We start from the raw sequence: 20,181 nt of genomic DNA, 5'->3' as shown, positions 1-20,181 counted from the left end.
CTTAATGAATAATACTTGCAACCATTTTCCACAGAAGATTATCTTAACATCGAAAACATTTCTATAAATTTTGACTTTTTTTTTCATTTTCTCTAAATAAACAATTTATCTTTGTCTATTCATAACAACCATTCTATAGATCCTTCTTTTTTTTTTTTTTTTTTGATTAGAAAACCTCTACATAAAATATCTGATGAACAAATAAAGGAAAATCTCTTTGTCTATGCATATCCCATGCAGAGTAACAGAGATATTGACAGTGTCTTCACAGAAGAAATGTGTAAATGTTTGGCGGGAGAGGTGGGACTTGTCTGACCAGTTCCAGATGTGCACAGTATAAATTTCTGAATATGAGCTAAGTGTCTAGACTGTTTTTATAGTCAATGGAGAAATATAGGCACTTCAGAATGCATTTCTTCTTTTTCTAATGTCTACAGTGACTCAGATAGCACCCTGAAAGTGCCTCTTTTTTTCCTGCTAGTTTTAAAGGGAACCTAAAGTGACTAGCACAGATATGAATGTTCAGGCTGTGCTTATGCTAGAAAACTAAACGTACTTGGGATCATTCTCTGTCTCTGACGCTGGAAGACAAACACTAGTAGGAAATGCTCTTGCCCYGCAAAGTAGTGAGGTTGTCCCCAAACTGAGTGCTGTGACAGTGAACGGAGCGCAGCAGATACTTGGGAGAATTCTAGAGAGCCCAGRCCAAAGTAATGCTGGGGACATTATAGTCATTGGGATGGTCTTGATCTACAGAGAGCCTCAGCCCTGTCCTTGCTGAATTTACTGGTGTTGAGGTAGCCCTGGACTACACTTGATGTGCGGACTTTGGACCTATAAATAAACATTTATGTTGTAGACATAAATGTTGTTGCTCGAAGTTAAGAGAAATGAATCCTACCAAACATTTTGGAGATTTCCATATCCTCTTCTCCTCTCTTCACTACCTGTAAATATACCTGTAAATGATCTGGTCCCTGCTTGAGGATTTCTAGTGTTTCTTCTGCCAAGACAGCTGTGTTCCATTAACATTTGGCTGCTCTGAACTTTCTCCTTAGTTTTCCTGAAGCACAGTAGTGTGTTGACAGTGCCTCTAGGTCTTTTTGCAGTCCATTCCGAAAAAGTTTGGCTCATTTTCCTCTGCAGAGATTTCCCTCAGTTGATTTCCCTCCAGTGGATATATGTTCATAGAAGAATTAAGTTTTTCACTGACTATTTGGTGGTTATTGAAATCACTGCAGATAGGATTGCAGGATGATACAATGACCTTGCTAAACATCAAAGGGCTTCCTCAGTGAATTTTTGATGTTACTTTGATGGCTCTTTTCATCTGTAGTGGGGTCATTTCCCAATTGTACCCACCAAAGCAGCAGCATGCTTTCGTAAGCCCTCAGTCAAATTGGAGCATTATCTGTCAAAATAATAGAAAAATCCAAAGCTTTCATGACTTAGATTTAGTTAGTGAAAATAAACTACATTACATTAATTTCTATCCAATAAACATTACTTATTTGACAAATTCTTGGTCATTTTGAGCAAAAAATTCTGATCTTCTATCTCTTAGTGGCTTTCTCTTGTGCTTGTAGCATATAAAGGTTACCAAGATCTATTAGTAGAGATAAGTATCGTGCATGCTACTAGAGTCAGATTGTGATCAGTTATATGGCTACAAGAGTAGCACAGTCGTGATCAGAGTCTGTCTGCTGGATTAGTAACATGTGGTGATTTAAGGCAGCTGGGAGACTTGGTTCTTCTCATTTTGGCATTACCTCAGCAGTTGCAAAGGGACTTCTTATGGACAGCACAAATGAGGCAGAAAATGTCCTCAGTCAGAAACCGAAACAAAGATAAAACTGAAAAACAAAGAATGGGTTTTTGAGTTCAACTCAAATTGAAAAATAATAAAGGAATGTGAGAACCTATGGAGAATATGGAAATTCTGACACTGTATTACAGCTGCTTCCTTTTGCTTTAGATTCTTGCTCTCTGGTAACACACTGATGCATATTTTTATCTATATGTCTTTTTTTTTTTCCATGTAAAAAGACTGTTTTTAAATTAAGGAAGACTACTTTTGTAGTGAGCAGTCAGATTTTATTAGCGAAGCTTTAAAACAGAGAAAAAAAAATAATTATTGGAGAGTGCAAATATATAATGGGGAAAATTCCTTAACAGAAAGAGTTCTGGGAAATTGGTCTCCAGATCAGTTTTTGCACAAATGAGAGACGCCATGAAAAATGATAATCCCTATTAATTAAATTTTTCGGTGTTAGAGAATAAACGAAAGCTGAAGGGATTTGTAATGTGACTCGGTCTTTTTGCCTCCAGGTCACTGCTTCAGAGCTGGTGTGGGTTGGTAGCAACTGAAAGACTGTTATTCTCCAACAGCTGTTTGGAGACCCCTGGGAAATGGGATTGCATTATCCTGCTGCTAGTGCTAGAGGGACTGATGCAACATCAAGTAATTTATCCTCCCTACAGGGACTAATTGGCATTTTCCGCGTGGCAGCAAATAGAGAGATTGTAACTGCAATGGGCGTAAAGCAAAATTATCATCCTGTCACTGCAGTATCATCAGCATCAGTCACTTTACTGTTTCCAGGCCCCAGAGAGCTWACGCTGTTGAGCTGTATGTACCTCAGTGCTGTCCTCCCTCCTAAAGAACCAGAGCTATCAGCAAGATGTCCCAGTGCCCTGGGCTGCAGTCACTCTCCATCCTGGAGAAAAACAGGTCTCTCCAGAGGGCACCGCATCCAACTTAGACCTGTATTTTTATATGAAATAAATTGCTTATAGCAGAACACAAGCAGTTAAAAAGGTAGCTGAGGGTCACCTAAGAGAGGAGCATCCCGGCTGYAGGTGCAGAGTTGGGTATATATTTCTCAGTAACATCAGATCACCACCAGCAGGGCAAAGGCATGAAATTCCAGAGGAGACGTCTGAGCTTGGAGCCCAAGCTCCTTACGTGGTCAGGAACAGTAGTTTCCATTAAATGATTCAGGATATCAAAAACTGTGGTTTGGCAGCAGAGTCAATGTGGATTTCAGGGGTGTTTCTACAAAAATGCCACAGTGACAGGTACCAAGTGCCAACAGGTCTAAATGCATCCTGCCAGCTTCCTCTTATCCAAATCCTGTTGAAATTCTACTTCAGTGCCCAGTCTAAAGCTGCTTTGTGCACTGATTGACCTGAGAAAGGAGCAGTTGTGTGTCCCTCGCTGCACAGGAGCCTATGTGAGGTCCTGCACGTAGAGCTGATGATACCAGCCAATAAATGAAGGCAAAGGCAGGCACCCCACCACTTCCTATACTGGAAACTCCTAATTCCTTTCTGGAGCTAATGATCTCTGCTAATTGCTTTGGGCATGCAGAGAACAGTGCCACTTGCCTTGGCCACCCATTGAAATGCCTGACGTACGTGACATGGATACGCCTTTCCATGGACCTTTCCCACAGATGTTTCCCAGCGGATTGCTCCAGTGGGGCCCAGCTTTCTGTAGCACAACTTTCACACAGTGCAAAGCACAGACTCGTGACTCACAGGGAAGCAGAAGTAAATGCGTGAGTCAGGCAGGGAGCAGGAGGAAGCTGTCAACAAATTAAATATCATTTAATGCTTGTATTGTATATATAGAAACAAACATAAGGTAGGACTGCTGGACAGCACGTACATTATGAGGTGCTCTCTGATCTCATGACAGTTGTCAGAGAGAGTAGTCTTTCTTTCCTTCTCCAATGTTTCCTTTCATACAAATATTGAGCTTTGGATGAGGCAGGCGGACTTAGGTGTCTACCTTTAAGATATCTGATAGAAGAAGACCTGTATCTTAGCATTTGCRTCTTTTAGGGAGAGTTGACAATATGGAGCTAATACTAAGAAAAAGCAAAAAGAGATTGAAGACGTAGAAAAATATGGTAAGAGAATTAAAGTGATTGCTGTGATTTATAGAGGAAAGGAAGATTGAATGGCWGCTTAGTTTCAGTCAATAAGAAGTTAAAATGTTAAAGAGCCTTTTAAATCTAATAGAGAAGGACATGGCAAGAAGCAGTGACTGGAAACTGAAGCCAGACAAATTCTAATACAGCATCATAAAATGTAACTCCCATAGAGCTGTGTGGCACCAAGGGAAAATGAAGTTTAATATTGAGCCTGATTCAAAATAAATCATTATTTAGTGGTGACAGCCACTGCAATCAACTGCAACACACATTTGAGCATTGTGAATGCCTAGATGTTGTAGTCAGACTCAAAGGGGACTTTAACCAGCCAATACTCTGAGCATCCACAGTCCAGGCTAGGGGCTTAATCTAGTTGCATATATAAATGTCTGATGCCTTTTGAAGAGCTCTGGGGARTATTGGCCAGCTATGAGATAAGACCTTCATAAGACCCATTTGGAATGAAGGTAGAACCCACGAAAGATAAACTGGTGAATCTGCAAGAGTTCTAGACTACCACGATTAAGTGCCTAAATCAAGTCCCAGTTGTCTAATGTCTTTTTACAGGCAATGAGAAAAAAAATAGATGACRTGTCATCCAGAAGCAAGAGTCTGAAATAAATCTGATGAACTGTAACATGAAGACACCTATTTGTCTCTATCTTACACTGTACATACAGTGAAAATGGAAAAACTGGCTCAGATGTTGCTAGCTACCCTGTAAAGATCTAATGCTGAATGAGCTTAAACCAATACTCAAAGCCTAAGTGAAATGCTTTTCTGCCATAACAACCTTGCAGATATTTTCTTGGAGACAAAATCACTAGAATTTCATTTTTCCATCCCATATTTGGAAAATAATAAACAGACAAAGACCAGAAATTTCATGTTTTCCTCTAGGTCAAACTAAACAGACAAACTAGACTCAAGAAGGGCTGCCATTATGACACTATTGGTGGAAGCAAACAGCATTCAAATAAAAGATGTTGATTCATCTGCCAGAAACATCACAGACCAACTTGTAAACTGCTACAGACAGAGTCTGAGAAATACATAGTCACCAATATGTAGGCAGACTCCTTGCTACTCCCTAGAAAGCTATTTGTTTGACTACAGACTGCTAGCAGTTATCTAACCATCACGTGCCAACATACATGATGTTGTACAATACCCAAGCATAAGACACTGGAAGCTGCTAAGCAATACGTAGTGAAGCAATTTTAAATAAACAAACACAACGACTTAAGCTAAGGGAAAGCTCAGAAGATCATTTGTTCCACTGACCTTTGATGCCGCGTTGCTGGGATAGCTACAACAGCAGGGCTTTCCCTCACCCTCCTGCCCACTTTCCTTGTCCAGAAACAATAGATGATCATCTTTTTTAATTACCACACTTTCTGCCACTCCTGCACAGGATTATTTTCGTACTCTAGAGATGAATCATGAAGGAAAGTGTCGTGAAATGGCAGCAAATGTCATGACTGAGGTCTCACTTGTTGTTACGGGAGTGGGAAGTAGAAGACAACCAATACCCAGGAAAAAAGCCTGTACTTTGCCCTGTGCACGCTAAATGCTTTAGAAAAGGTACACGGCACCACACCCTTCAACCTCTTAGACTTGTGGTAATAAGACAGCTGAGGCACAGGGAGGTCAAGTTTGTTTTAGAAACCTAAAATAAATGTCCTTCTTCCCTCAGTTACGGAGGAAACACTCTTTATTTGGGTGTTGTTTCTGCCAGGAAGCACACAGTGTGTTTCAAGGTGTGTTTACCTACTTTACATGTCTGTCAAACATTGGAAAGTAGATGTGCTCAAATAAAAGGTCATATCAGAATGAGTCACAAGCAGATCTTTTAGGATGAGCAGACTATCATGTTAAACCACTAAAAAAAGATCGTATCTCTGGCAGTGCTGCCGTCAGGATAAGTTGCCTGAGAACAACCAAAACCTAAACATAAGCCATGGTTTGGTTTTACAGAAGGCCTTCTTTGGCTTTTGTAGCAACACGAAGTCATGCCAAGGACTGCATGGCACAGTGCCCAGCAGTGTCATGAAGTGAATCGCTGCCCAGGCAAAGACCCAAGAGGTGGGCATGAGCCACCCACCAGCACTAACTGGCCCTGGGAGCAGCAAATGTGCACTAGTGCTGCTTTGCTTGCTCTTGAGATGTAACATTAATGTCTTACTTGCATGAATGAGATTGGGAAGAGCTTGTCTGTCAAAGGCCTAAGGAAATATGTGTGATTTTAAGGTGTCAGCAGGGCAGGCAGTTGTGTTAAGAGGTGTTACCTGTAACTCCCTTCTCCTTCACAGGGTTCCTCTAGCTGCTTAACTATTTAAAATGATCTTGTCTACACAATGAAGGTTTATTACTTCATTGTATTTCCTGAAGTGGAAATGGAAATAGCCCCCAGATAGCAAAAGACAGTGTCCTAGCCTTGATTTTGGTCCCCACAGACAGACTGGAGGAATCAGTGACTGAGAGAGACTGGGGAAAAGCGGTGGTATGAGCCTAATACATGACTATCCCCTCTGCTCCCCCTGCTGCCTTACTGATTTTGCCCAAAGTGTGGAGCACATGTTGGTCCTTCTCCTTACTCACCAGTGCTCATTTTGTACTTGTTCCTCAGCGCTCTGAGGGCGATGCGATGTGTATTAATGTACCTTAGAGCATGGAGCTTCACTTTCCAAGGACTCATTCAAGTGCTATGATTTGAGCTAGTTTTAAGCTAAGCACTGCCAATTTAGCACAGGGATAATGGTACTACAATTGCATTTTTAGAGTGTTGAGTGCTGTTGAGTGCTCAGGGTACTCCGAGCATACTCATGGGATCCAGGAGTTAAAGATGCCCAGAATTTGGCCAAACCAAGGTATGAGTTATAAATCCATCTGCTCAGCTCTGTCTAGACCAGAGCAGATGTAACCTGCTACCTGCAGATGCTACCTGCTACCTGATTTCAGATGCTACCAAAATTCAGAAGTTGCAATTGGTGAAGTTCAGACATCTCCAGGGTGAGGCAGGAGCTGCAGTTTGGAGGTCTAGGTAGATGAATTCTCCCCTTTTGGGGAATCTGGGTGGCATCCGCCTTTGTTATACATTACGGACTGTCCCTTGGCTAATGCCACAGCACCTCCTTACAGGTCACCAGTGTTCTCACCCAAGCCCTTGTCTGAGCTGACATTCTTTGGCTTGTGAGAAGMAGGTTGCTGGATGGATCCTGTCCATCCACAGTTAGACTGCCTGGCATGGGCACATATCCAAGCGCTGGAGAGGAGAGCCTTCTCTCTCTAGTTGTCACATGAACTTTCAAAGCAGCAGGGGAGTCTTGTGAAACCTAAATACCAAATTAGCATTTAAAGGACTTCAGCACTTAAATTACTGACAGTAACTGTTCAAAGAAGGAAAATAAAATTTCCCCACTGATATTTACCTGATGCACTCCACCAAAAATGTGGGATTTTGTAGGCTATATAAGAAGGTACACAATTTAGTAGGAAAAAGTCGATGAATAGCCTAACCCAGCAGATTGAAATGGCAGTTATAATATATAGCCAGACAACATGGAGCCTGTTCTTTTAATGCAATTAATTCTGTTATGGTTTAATAAATTCATTATACTGGGTAGACAAGACCAAAGTTTAACTAGCAGAATGATGAGGGTTCTTTTGTGCTTAACATATTAGCATTCAGACTGTAAAGGAAAAATTTGCCTATTTTGTGGACTTGGTTGATGAATAATCAAAAAAAAACAGCTATATAATTTTTTCAGATTTGACTTCTTTATTTTCTTGCTTTGCATATGACTTGAAAARCTGGGATGATATTTAAAGAATAAACTAAATGACTTGGACCGTCAGATATTCTAATCCTTTGAAAACATAAGGTAAATCTGTCACTTCATTGTTCCTCTGTTTTTGTAGAAATGGCAACTGTTCAGCACTTTGTAAAGAAAGACAAAAGGTATTTGTGTCCTTTGCAGAATACAGGGTGGCATTTCAGATGCTTCAGAGGAGACCTCAGGCAGTTTGGGTAAGAATCAYCCAAATCATGAAAACTTAATCAGCATAAGTCACTGTCAAAAAGAACAGAAACACTCCACCTTCCTTCCTTTGACTCTGGACATTCACTCCCACCAGCTTGTTTGTGACATTTTAGAGTTCATGCATTTGTTCCACCAGAAAAGAGATCTGATTGAAAACCAAAAAAAAMCAAAACTGGTGGGCTTGTAGACAGTGTCCTTCTTGACAAAGGCGACAAGCCAGGTATTAATTTAGTTTTGGTCACTGCACTTGACGGAAAATRTAAAGCAACTGGAGGGTCTTCAAACAAACAACAGCAACAAGAATGATTTAGGATCCAGAGAACATGGTTTGTGCAAAAAGTTTTAAGGACTTAAGGTATATCAGTCTGTGGGACAAATGACTCCTGAGGGAAGAAGAAAATTTCATATACGGGAAAAGAAAGAAAGGGAATAATYTGTCCATTGGCTTTGAAAGATGACAAAATTCTGGGCATGAATACAGCAAAAAAGATTTCAGTCAGACATGAAAAACTTTGTAGATGAAATGAAGATTGAGTTAGATGAGCCTTTATCAATGGCATTTTCTAAAGATGAGTTACAGAAGCATATGGCAGGATCAGCCTAAATATTGGGATTAGGGACCTGTTCTGAGACTTCCTCAGTTTCCTTCCAGGTCAATTTTCTCTGATGCTTTTATTTCCTCGATTTTTTTTTTTTTTTTTGCAGTTAGCTATCTATCTCATACAAGAGAATGCAGCCATATGACATTCTGAGTGTGTTGCAGCATCCTAGCAGTGCATGGCAACACTGTGTAGCTGCTTAAAGCAGGGGGAGAACAATTGCACACCTAGATGAAATTGCAGAAGAATGTAGGGCTGGAATTTGACCAAGATCCTTAATCCTTTAAGATGAGCAATCTTTAAGAAGAACAGATGATCAGGACCTCAGTTTGTGTACCTGATCCAAAAGATTTTTACAGTGCATGAAGTTMCATGTGAATTCTGCATTTTCCCCAGGGCTCCAAGCCTTTGCAGAAGATGACTGCTGAAAGACCAACAATTGTGTGCCTTGATGACACATTTCTGTAAGAAGAGGACTGCTCCCTAGCAAACCATTGTAAATTTCTCTCTAAAATGTACCCAAGTAGTCACCAGCAAATGTAATTTTGCTCAGTAAACCCTGATCCATGGTCTGTGAAATACTTTGGAACAATTGCTCAAACAATTGCTCAAAACAAATGCATTGTCTGCCAAATGGCTTTTGTTATACAAATGTCATGGAAATGTATAGTCTTCACTGGGGTCCTGCATTTCATTTCACATCTCTAGARTGATAGATTCTGTCTAGGTAATTGGAAAAGAGCATGCTAAGAGTTATCTCATTCTAAATGCATTAGTAGGTGAGATAAATCCTGGATGAGCCAAGCACACAGAAGATGAAATGTAGCAGAAACAACACAAAGTTTTCTAATCACACAGAGGCAGCAGGACTGACTCTGCTATTGAAATATGCATTAGGATGTACACATTGCTACAGGTACATGCATCAGACTAGAGTCTCTTGTGCTTTTCCATTGCTAGGTGTTCCCAGCCAGCCTGACAGTGCATAGCTGGGACTATAGGCTAGGACAGCATCTCTTGCATGGGCCTTTGTGGTGAAAGCTGAGACCAGAAACAGACCCCAGGTGAGACACCATTCCTTGAGGATGGCACTGACCCAGAACAGAAGGTGAGAAAGCAGAGGCCATGCTGTGCCCAAGCTTGCACCGCTCAAGCATCTCCCATGCATTTGCTCGGCAGTAGCAAGTGATCCACAGGGACAGTGACTGCCCAGGTTGAACCATGGGGCAGCTCCTGCCAGGACAGCATTTCAGAGCAAGGCCTTTCCTGACCAAACATGGACCTTCATATTTCAGTGCAACAGTCTCCAGTTCACAAAAAGCCCCAGTTTGTGTTGCTGTTCTGAAGAGACCCTGGGGATCTTGAGGTAACTCTGAGAATTGAGGGCAATACAACAGCTTCCTCTTGTATTGCATGCCGCTCAAGTTAAAGAAGAAACATGGTCTCATCATTATCCTCCATCAGAAGCGATTCAAAGACAGCCAAGACAATACTTTGGCCACCAGACCCTGTGTTAAGCCATTCCCACACAAGCCATAAAGCAGACCTGAACAGCCAGGTATGCAAAATACATTGGGTCACAGACAGAAGCAGTGCTCACATATATATAAAGGTTTCCACCACCTTCACCCAGGCAATCAGGCTCCACTTCTAGCTACATATCTGAGGGCCTAGGGAGAAAAGCTGAGAATTACCCAACTCATCATTGTCCTGCTGCACATATATTAGCAATCAGTTTTGTGCTGAGCAGATGTTGCATTTTTCCAAATGAGTCTGTTGGCATTTAGGATGCAAATACAGCATTCTGCAGGGATGATGACAGGGAGGTGATACCAGTGGGACTGTTTATACAAAAGTTAGATACCTGCTTAAGTGCTCCCACAGATTGGAATTCCAACTGACAGGTAAATCCACTGGAGTACAAAAGACAACAATTTAGCACAAGTTTTGTTTGTTTGTTTGTTTTTTTTTTTCCAGAAAAGGAGACCTTTACAGTAAGTCTTCATCCTTCCCCCTCAATCTAAAAGGATACCATTGTCTCAGAAGAGAAGCAAGCCATATTCCAGATGTCCAAAGTATTTGAAAGAGGATGTTTATTAATGACCTGGGGGCTGAAGATAAACAGGCTAGACAAAAATAACTGCTGGGATACAATTGGGAAATTAACCTTTGCATGCCAGAGGTCTGCATTGCTTAGGGAGCCAGGCTGGTAAGGGTGCACATGCTACAGAGCTGGCTCCAAGCACGCAGCTCAGAGCTCCTTCCTCCTTTAATACTTTTCTAAATAGTAAAAAATTGTAATATTGCAGAGGTGGCATAAACATCTGCTAGAAAAGTATGTTATTTCGTATATCACATAATCAGTTATAACAAGAGAAAATTTTGGCTTCATCACTCATGTCAAAAAGAAGAATCAATCCATCTTCATGTAGTAAACACTGCCACAAGCACAAAGAGAGGTTTTACCCATTCTTCCTTTTGGATATGCATAATTTATAAGCCCACAGCAATATTTCTGCTGGATCGACATCCATGCAAAAGAAGCAACCAAACTGAAATAAATCTCCCTTCCTTTGCTTCACACCTCCCCCGTCTAGCACATAAAACCCTCTCTGCTCAAAATCAATAATACATGTGCTCAGTACACTGCGATCCAGCTCCCCCACCCTTGCGCACACGTATTCCCATAAGGAAAGACTGAAGGAATCAAATTCCATATCTAAACCTGACTGTGCAGTCTGAAAGTCAATGAGTCTGCTCTCCGCAATAACCGAGGAGGAGAGGTATTCGTGTCAAGGACACACTGCTAAATGGCTTTTCTGCCAGCCCTCTGTGATTAAGTGCTGTCAGCTCGGGCTGATCACACGTATCTCAGGCCTATGCACATCAACCTGTGCTGGTAACGTGCAGCTCCATCCACGTGCCCTTCAGGACGGCTGTGCCTTGTCTCTTTGACTTAAAGCCAAGGATGACTTGGCAGGTTACCCAGTGCCAATGATGGTAGCAGTAAAATACCTCTCTGAGGTAGCTGCGTGACAGCTCCTGTACCCTTTTAAGGTAAGTTTAAAGAAACTCATAACATCCTAACTGCATGAGTAAACTTTAGACAAAGTGATAAACTTTAATGGTACTCATAACCATAAAGGGGTAGGYTTGAGCTGTGTGGGCTGTCAGGTATCGTCTTCTCCTGGGAGGTAGGTGTGAGGTGAARCTCAGGGTGATCAGCCAGAGCCAAGGCTCTTGATTTGCTCCCTCCATCCTGATGTGGCATCAAAGCCTGCACTGCTTTGCGGTATATGCAAGGGGAGGCACGCTGAGCTGTGTGGGCTCAGGACTGGAGACAAACCCCTTGTATCTCTATTGAGGAGATTCCATAACATTCTCACCGTCCCTGTTTAACCTCAAGGCCACGGTTCTCAGCCCATTTCTCCGGCCAGTCTCAATCCTATCCTATTCCACCAACCTCATATCCAGCTATCTTCCTTCCCAGTGTATCCACATTCAGCAGTTCTCTCAGCTAGTCTCAGTACCAACTTTCCTCCCCCAAATCCCTGGCCTTTATCCTCACATTTTCTCTCACCTCTTACCTTCCTCTTCTACTGCCAGCTCTTAGGTCCAGTTCAGCAGCCTACCAGCATCCAGTTTGAGCCCTTCCCCATCCTGCCATGCCATCAATCTGCAAAGCACATTCTTCCAGCAGAGGAACAAGAAGTGTGCAAGGAAAAAGGTCTCTGGTTACCAATGAAGCTCAGACATGACATCTACACAAGAAGAAAAAAATATATATATCTAGAACTTCAATGTCCATACTGATTGACTTTTAAATAATTCCTGGTGTAATTTTGGCCTGGGCCAGCTAGGACTGTCTCATAGAACACCTCGACATGGCTTGGGGTCTGCAGAGGATATATGAAAGTTTAGCTGCATGATGTGAAACATACTGTACAAATTGTCTGTGAGGCCAAAGCACAGCCTCAAGCAGTGTTTAATTTACCTGTATAGATCTAACTGGTTTGATCTAAGCTGCCCAGAGCAAAGAAATCAAGGAAAATCCTGGCTGTAACAATCTCAGCACCTCTAAATCTAAACTTAGACACTTTAGTCTAAAATCTAACAGTACGTTACTGAACATGCTCAAACTGTATTTTTAATGTGGTCACATCTGGACCTGCTTATGTTGGGACAAAAGCGTACCTAGCACACAGGTAAACACATTGCTATTTATCTGCTTCAAAGCATGAAATCAGTAGAGATTCCAAAGAAAAGATTATCAGAAAATTGTAATTTCCCCTAGGATCCTTTTCAARAAACACATTTCTTGTGCTGAAAATTTTCAGAAGGGAAGAAAAATCATCTGAGGAAGKTATCTGTCTTGGGAGCTTCAGATCAGACAGCTGCAGTTGTATGAAGCTATAAGCACTGAAAATGTYGTTTTTAGTAATAAAATATCAGGCAACTTTAATAGCAACTCATGCCASCACTATGGACTTCTCACAGAGCTACCCAGGAGAAAAATAAAAGCAGGCATGGATGGAGTGCATGATCTTTTAGATACCTGGATCAGGATTTGGGAGACTTCTTGGTTGATCTTGCCAAAGCTGCTGAATTATTTTGTATCAGTTTAAGTGGAGCAAAATTTCCTATCTCAAGCTGCGTGTTACTTACCTAGGCTACATGTCCTTAAAGGTGCTAGGTGTAAAACTGTGGAGACAGAGAGCACTCAAAACTGGGCCAAAGCTTTTCTGAGGTGTTGATTTCTTACCATGTATGGATATATAGAACTTCGTGGATCCTGAYTTTGACTGAGACCTAAGCACTAATAATAGCCATGAAAACTAGGAATCTTTTTCCTATGGACATGTGCCAAAAAAACAGCCCACCCATCCAGAAACAGTTTCTGCGGCTTGTTCTCATGTTCTCCTGATAGCCAAGGGTTAACACAACTTTACTCCAAGCACGATATAGTAAGATCTAACATTTCCTTTTGAATTGAAATAAAATAAAATAAAATAAAATAAAATAAAATAAAATAAAATAAAATAAAATAAAATAAAATAAAATAAAATAAAATAAAATAAAAGTAAGAATAAACTGAGGGAAATGCTTGCATATAGAAAACTACAATGGAATGTGGAAGGTACAAAGTGGAATGCGCTTAGGTAAAACACCTATTTGACCTCTTAAAAACATATGAAAAATTCTTCCCTGAATCATCAGCTTTTTACCTGATGTTTATAGTCTTCCCCAGCTAATCATCGTCAGCTGTATTTCTGCAGCATGTGCAAAGTCATTCCTAAAGATTAATCTAATAATACATCATTTTTGCCAGTGCTTTTAGCTCACCCAGGAGAAACAATTTCACATTCAGCTCCTGAAAGGGCCTGTTCTTTCCAAAGAGACTGGTTTATCCAGACCATTTTTGCATCACCAGTTTAAAGGCCCTCAGCAAACATGCCATTTTGTCTGCAATCCGCACTGTGTTTACCCAGCCTATTCCTAGTGCTCTCCCAAGAGGAAGTACTAACCATTATCATCAGATGACATGAGTTAACTCTTCTGCYTAATGCATCCCCACAAGAGATATCACACACACACATATCAGCTGGTGCTAAGCAGGGAAATATCTCCAGCCACATCCAGCTGTTATCGTGCTTTTTTGAAATTGCTACCTTCTTAAGGTCAAAAGTTGAAGAAAACGTCTTCTTATTCCTGTATTTATAATGTTCTTATTGGCGATGAGCTGAGCTGGCTGGATCATTGAACTAATCCTTGTATCCACTGAATGGAAACTCTAAAATGTTGACAATGTGCTTCTATTTAATCTCAAAGAATGCTTTTTGTTCTAAACCAAAGACGTCTAAGATATTACAAATTATATCAASTGGTTTCCATTTTATCACAGTATTCTGATATTTGGAAAGGAAAAGATATAAAATGGAGATGGTGGAGAATTTTTTAACCCTTGTTTTTTAGCTGATACCCATCAATTTTTCCGAATGGAAAGCTTTCACGGAAATATTTTCATTTTGACAGAGTTGTGATCAGATAAAGGTTTTTAGTTCTTTAATAGACTTAGTCAGAAAAAAATATAATATTCATTCAGAAAATGGGAGGCAGAGTTTGAGTCTGAGCAAATATTCAGAGCGAAGATTACTCTGAAAATGATGTACCTATAGCATTTTTTTCATGAAGTATTACAGGCTATTTTGATCAGTCTCTCTTTTCTTGAAAGAAAAACATCTCTGGGATGTTGCTCAAGTTCTCTCTGCCCAGAGAAACGTCTCAGCAGACCTGGCCTTAGTTTCACATGGCCCCGTGATATCTTCCCTTCTCCTCCCTGCTGCGAGATCAGCACTGAGGAAGATGCTTAAAGAGGAAAGTCTGTTCAATGAGGATGGTGAGTGAGGTACAACCACAATCCTCATTCTCAGCTTCATGAGGGACAACATCCTGGTGTATCACCTTAAGAGCACTAGTGGCAAGTGTTGTCCTTGCTTTTTGAGATACTCAACAAGAGCAGAGAGGACAGGCTGGAGTAGTCGTGGCATGAAGCTCCCTGTGCAMTCAACAAATCCCTCAAACATGAGGTCAGAAAGCACAAGCTCAAGGATAAGAAAGAAGCTCTAACCACATCCCCTCTAAGCCTCTGGCTTTTCTGACCCCAACTGCTGAAATTCAAGTTTGGGGTTTTAGGGTCCATGGTGGCTTCTATTTATTTCTTATACTCAGTGTTGTGCAAAGCTGAGTATCACTGCTTTGAGGAGGCCGTAAAACTGCCACCGGGGACCTGGTTGTCCTTGGAAACAGATTGTAATCTCAGTATGCTTCCCAAAGAACAATAAATATTTGGAGATGGAACTGAAGAATCTGTGTGACATAAAACAAAGCTGCTAACCCTGGGCTTTCAAGCTGTCAAGGAGGGTCTGGTTTCATTAAAGGCTGCAGAAAAAGCTTTTTTTTTTTTTTTTTTTTTTTTGGTGAAAAAAACACCGACAAGAAAACAGCTAGGAGCATTTGCAACCTCCCCAATAGAATCTCTGCAATTAAGTCCTTTTGGATACTTAAAGATGTGCAAAGTGAGAGGGTCCCTGGCATGACAGTAGCATTTTACATGGCAAGTGCATCTCAGCTCATAAACAGCTACTCTGCTTACCTGCAATGTTCAGGCTTGATACAGTAACTTCCAATAAACTGAGAAAGGGGTATTCTTCCCAAACAGATTAGCAGCCTTTAATTAAGACAAAAACACAGTAAACTGGTTGAGCACATTGCTTTCAGCTATGGCAGGTTTCTGAAAACTAAAGAGTCCTTTAGAAGGAAAGGCGAACAAGGTTGTCTGTGTTTACACTCCAGCTTTAAATACRCAAACATATATCTGGGCTTGTAGTTATTTAACAAGTGAAGGCCAAGGAAAACTCAAAGTTAAATTGCTTCTGCCAGATTATTCAGGGCTGCCATAAGYTCAAATAAATTCCATGATGACTTTATCTATAGCTTTCAAAAGACTGACATGCCTCATAGCAAAGCTGTGTAGTGCTACCAGCATCTGGAATAAACAGTGACCAGCAGGAGCCAGGACASAGCTATCTTATCAAAACGCCAATCTCTGAAATTAATTTCTTCCCCCAAAGAGAGAAAAGTTCACGTGAAGGAAGAAAGTTGCAACACTGGCAATATATTTAACACACAGGGCCTGCTAGATTATGTTTAAGTAAGTCCAAATAAGAACATCTTTTTTGAGTTCTTAAATTCACCTCCATCAGACATGGAGGACCTCTGCCTTTTGCAGATGTTGGCTGATCTGTTCAGTCCTACGAAGACACTCAAAGGGCGCATAGAGCTCCTGCTGTGCAGCTCAYAGGGGTTCAGGCTTCTCATTCAGAAAGTGCAAGGACTCACAACATCAGACCAGGGTGTGCTGCTTCAGTACCAGTGCAAATGGGGAAGTGTTCAATTTAGAGATCCCTTTGCGTGGCCAGCAACCATCYGGAGAACTTCCTGTGACCCAGACATGCAAGAGGTGCACCAAGTTTGCAAGGAATYTGTTAAATCACAAATTGTTAAATCAAGGAATTCTGAGCTACAGGTTTTATTAATTGAGAATGCTACTTCACTGTGGCAAGTTATAACATTCCTTATTATCCTTCCCCCTGCTTTTCTCTTCAAATTCATTTGTTCCTTCATCTTCCATCTCCTCATTTGCCTCAAGATCAGCAACATTACCTACCCCCCTCTTTTGCAGTCCTTTGTAATTGCAGTTTTGCCAGGRTAATTCCATGAAAAACCTTACATTGCAAGCAACGGGTGTCAATTATTAGGTAGAGAGAGAAAAAAAAAGTTGTTGGCTTGTGGCTTAAGGAAGATTCTCATCAGGAGGTAGAGAGTCACCATAACCTTTACCTTTTTTATAAAAAGGAATCAATGATAAAGTAGTCAGAGTAARCTAGGGAAAAAGTCTCGCAGTTATTGTTCAGCACTTGTCACAGTAGGAAGCAATGAGCTGTGACAATGATGTTCAGCTTGCTCATTTTAAATTTCTCGTCATCTACTTATCAGAAGTAATATATGCAACTGGTAATCACGAATAAGTTGTTGTTCTACAACTACAAAGCTATTCCAAAACTGTTCCTCATGGGAACCAAAGGCTGCCTCTGCATGCAGTACAGACTAGCCCTCCGTAAAAATATTTGAGGAGTTTGGCTAGAACAGAGGGTGTCYAGGTTGCCCCTAGATCTGCACTTCTGTTGTGACACACATTGTCTCATGCAGAGAGGGAAAGAACCATCTGGTCTGATGATTGATTTGGAGACTGAAATCTGTTATCTATGTCACATTGCAGTTTATACTGAGACAAAGTAACTACCTCCCAGTGGTTTCAACAATTAGATCGTTTTTCAAATGCTGACAGTTGGGGCTATTCTAGACAAAAAAGCCAGGAGGAACATCCTTCTAGAAGTGAAGTGACAGACTGGATAATCCAAGAAAGAGGATAATCCAAGAAACAGCCCTGTCATGAGGCTCTTGTGACTTTTTTTAATGACAGATTGCTGTTTCTTTAAGTCAAGCAAAGTTCAGTTCATAGCACTATTAACAAATTGCATTTATATTTTATCTATATTACTTTTTGTAATTATTCCATTGCGGCTAATTCTACATCCTGCCTTTTCATGAGCTATCCATAAATACAAGATCCAAGTACTACCATGTGATAAACTTGGTCACATGGAACTGTTGAAGAGGTACATCCATAAAGTTTAATTATACCATTGATTTTTGCTAAAATATTAACTTGAAGTTGGCTGTYGACTGCTCCAATCACTTGAAATCAMATGAAGGTATAAAATGTCCTGTACTTTAAAGAAGTGCAGCATGTACTTTTCAAGTGGTAATCTAAGGGGAAAATCTTTCATTGCTTGCTATAAAGATAACTCCTCGTATTAGGATTCAATGTGAAGAGTTACAAAAATCAGAGCCAGAAAGGATCTATTAATTCACCTCCTGTTTCTCTGCCAGTGTAAGTCTGTTCCAAAAAAACATGTTACTGAGTGTTACTGGTATAGCTAGACTTTCGCAACGACTGTCTAATGGGGATTCCATAACTCTCCTTGGAAGCCTCTCCCTAAGCTAATAGACCTTGGCTTTGGAAAAAGCAGTTCTGACATTTATTCTACAGCCTCTTTTCTCAGCTTTATCTCATTGCTTCCAGCTATACCTGCTTGAATCAGCTTGAATTTTGGCTCTTTATCACTGCTGTTGCACAATTTCCAAAAGACAACCATTTTGCCATTGCCTAACTAGTTCAGACTCTTGGATCAGTTTTTAAAAGCAGACCTAGTTATTCAGGGACATCTGTCATGGAGARTAACAGGAATGGTTCAGAAGATTCAGCCATATATCATGGTTATTTTTGCGGCAATCATGTGGTTATCACCCTGAATTAGGTTTAAGAACCATCTACCACTTGGATCATCCTGTCCTTTCATCGAGGACACAACCTCAACAGTCTCAGACTTGATTTTCTTGCTGATTTCTGCATCCTCTCTGGTGTTTAAATATTGTTGTAGCATCACTGTCAAATCCGTAACAAGGCCCTATTCCAAATTATCTAGGATGAYTCAGTATGAGTAGTGTGCATGCGCACGTGTACGCACAGACACATGCATGTACCTATACACGTACCACTAGAAACAAATTGGTTTTGTCTTATTTGTGTCTGTAAGAATGCTAAACTTTTTGGGACTGATATCTGGGGAGGGGATTTCTTCATTTCTACAAAACATCTGATGTTTCTTCTTTTCACAGGGTGGTAGACATTCAGCAGACTTAATAAAACATCAGGATATCTAACCTAACAACACTAAAGTGCCTTTAAGCCTGTTTGGCTTATGACAGATCCCTGCAAATTAGCAGACCAATTTTGCTTCTTGTGCCATTGCTTTCCTATAATTYTAGTCTCTGAAGTCTCTAAAGACTGATCTGTAGACTGGTTAAATAATCACGGTTAAACTAATAGCAAGAAAAGTAGGTTGAGTGGAGGAGTCAAAGGAGATGGTGAACTGCCCTCAAGTGCCAACTCTGGTCTCACCAGGTCCAGCAAGATGAGCTCTGTCATTCCATGTGGATCACTCCCTCATTTTAGAAGACAGCAGAACAGTTACAGGGTGCTAACAGGCCTTACATTTCTGAGAGGTTTTAGTGGCTTATGAGTTCATATTCCTAAATAAGAATGACAATATTAAAAATCACATAACTATTACTCCTTTACCAAATTTGACTAATCTAAACTCTAATGAAATAGCTGGTTTTTAGTTTTGAGAGGGTGAACCAGGCTGAGTGAAATAAGCTCCAGGAGTGGTTCAAAGCAGCCTGAACTCAAAGCTGAGATTGTTCATATAAATAAATGGGTAGTCATTAAGTGAGCTTATAAGCTGTCACTATTGATTCCTCTTTCTTAACACTATCTGATTTTGGTCACATCTATTCACCAAGGAGCCTACTGTGTCACACATACATGGACAGTCAGCCAGCTGTGTCTCAGAGATAATAAGCACCTCTTCCCTCTGATGCAGCAGCTTGATCAACAGAGTTAAACACAGCTGCAGCAGAAAGACAAAAAAGGAATTCAGTACAGCTGAAGATGTATTGGGTATGACACGCATAAGAGGTCCAGTTATATTAATCTTGCAATACAACAACATATGCCTGTTGTGGGGAGATTTCAATACCACAGGTAAATATCACACACGTAATTCTGATCAATCTAGGCACATATTCCTGAATTTCACCTCATGGCCTCAGAATTGAATCTGAAATGATTTCCAGCAGACCAAGAAAGAGGCAATGCAAAGCTCAGCTGTATGAGTAAGTCCTAAGCAGCTTTAGCTTTAATGGCTTATTAATTAGTCATGTAAAGGAACTGGCAGATAACAGTCCCCCACCTTTAGAAGAGAAAGGTTGCTCCTTTAATTAAACTTTTTTAATTGGCTTGGTCATCTCCTTCCAACATAACCAGGAACTGAATAAACACAGGATGTCACTGCATCCTTCCTCTTAAGAGACACAGAGCCATTCCAGAAAATCAATGACAATGATTAAGGGAGC

This window comes from Nothoprocta perdicaria, unplaced genomic scaffold (assembly GCF_003342845.1).
Source record: "Nothoprocta perdicaria isolate Ctin4 unplaced genomic scaffold, notPer1 scaffold_39, whole genome shotgun sequence".
Taxonomy (NCBI): Eukaryota; Metazoa; Chordata; class Aves; order Tinamiformes; family Tinamidae; genus Nothoprocta; species Nothoprocta perdicaria.
Note: the sequence above shows the minus strand (reverse complement) of the source record.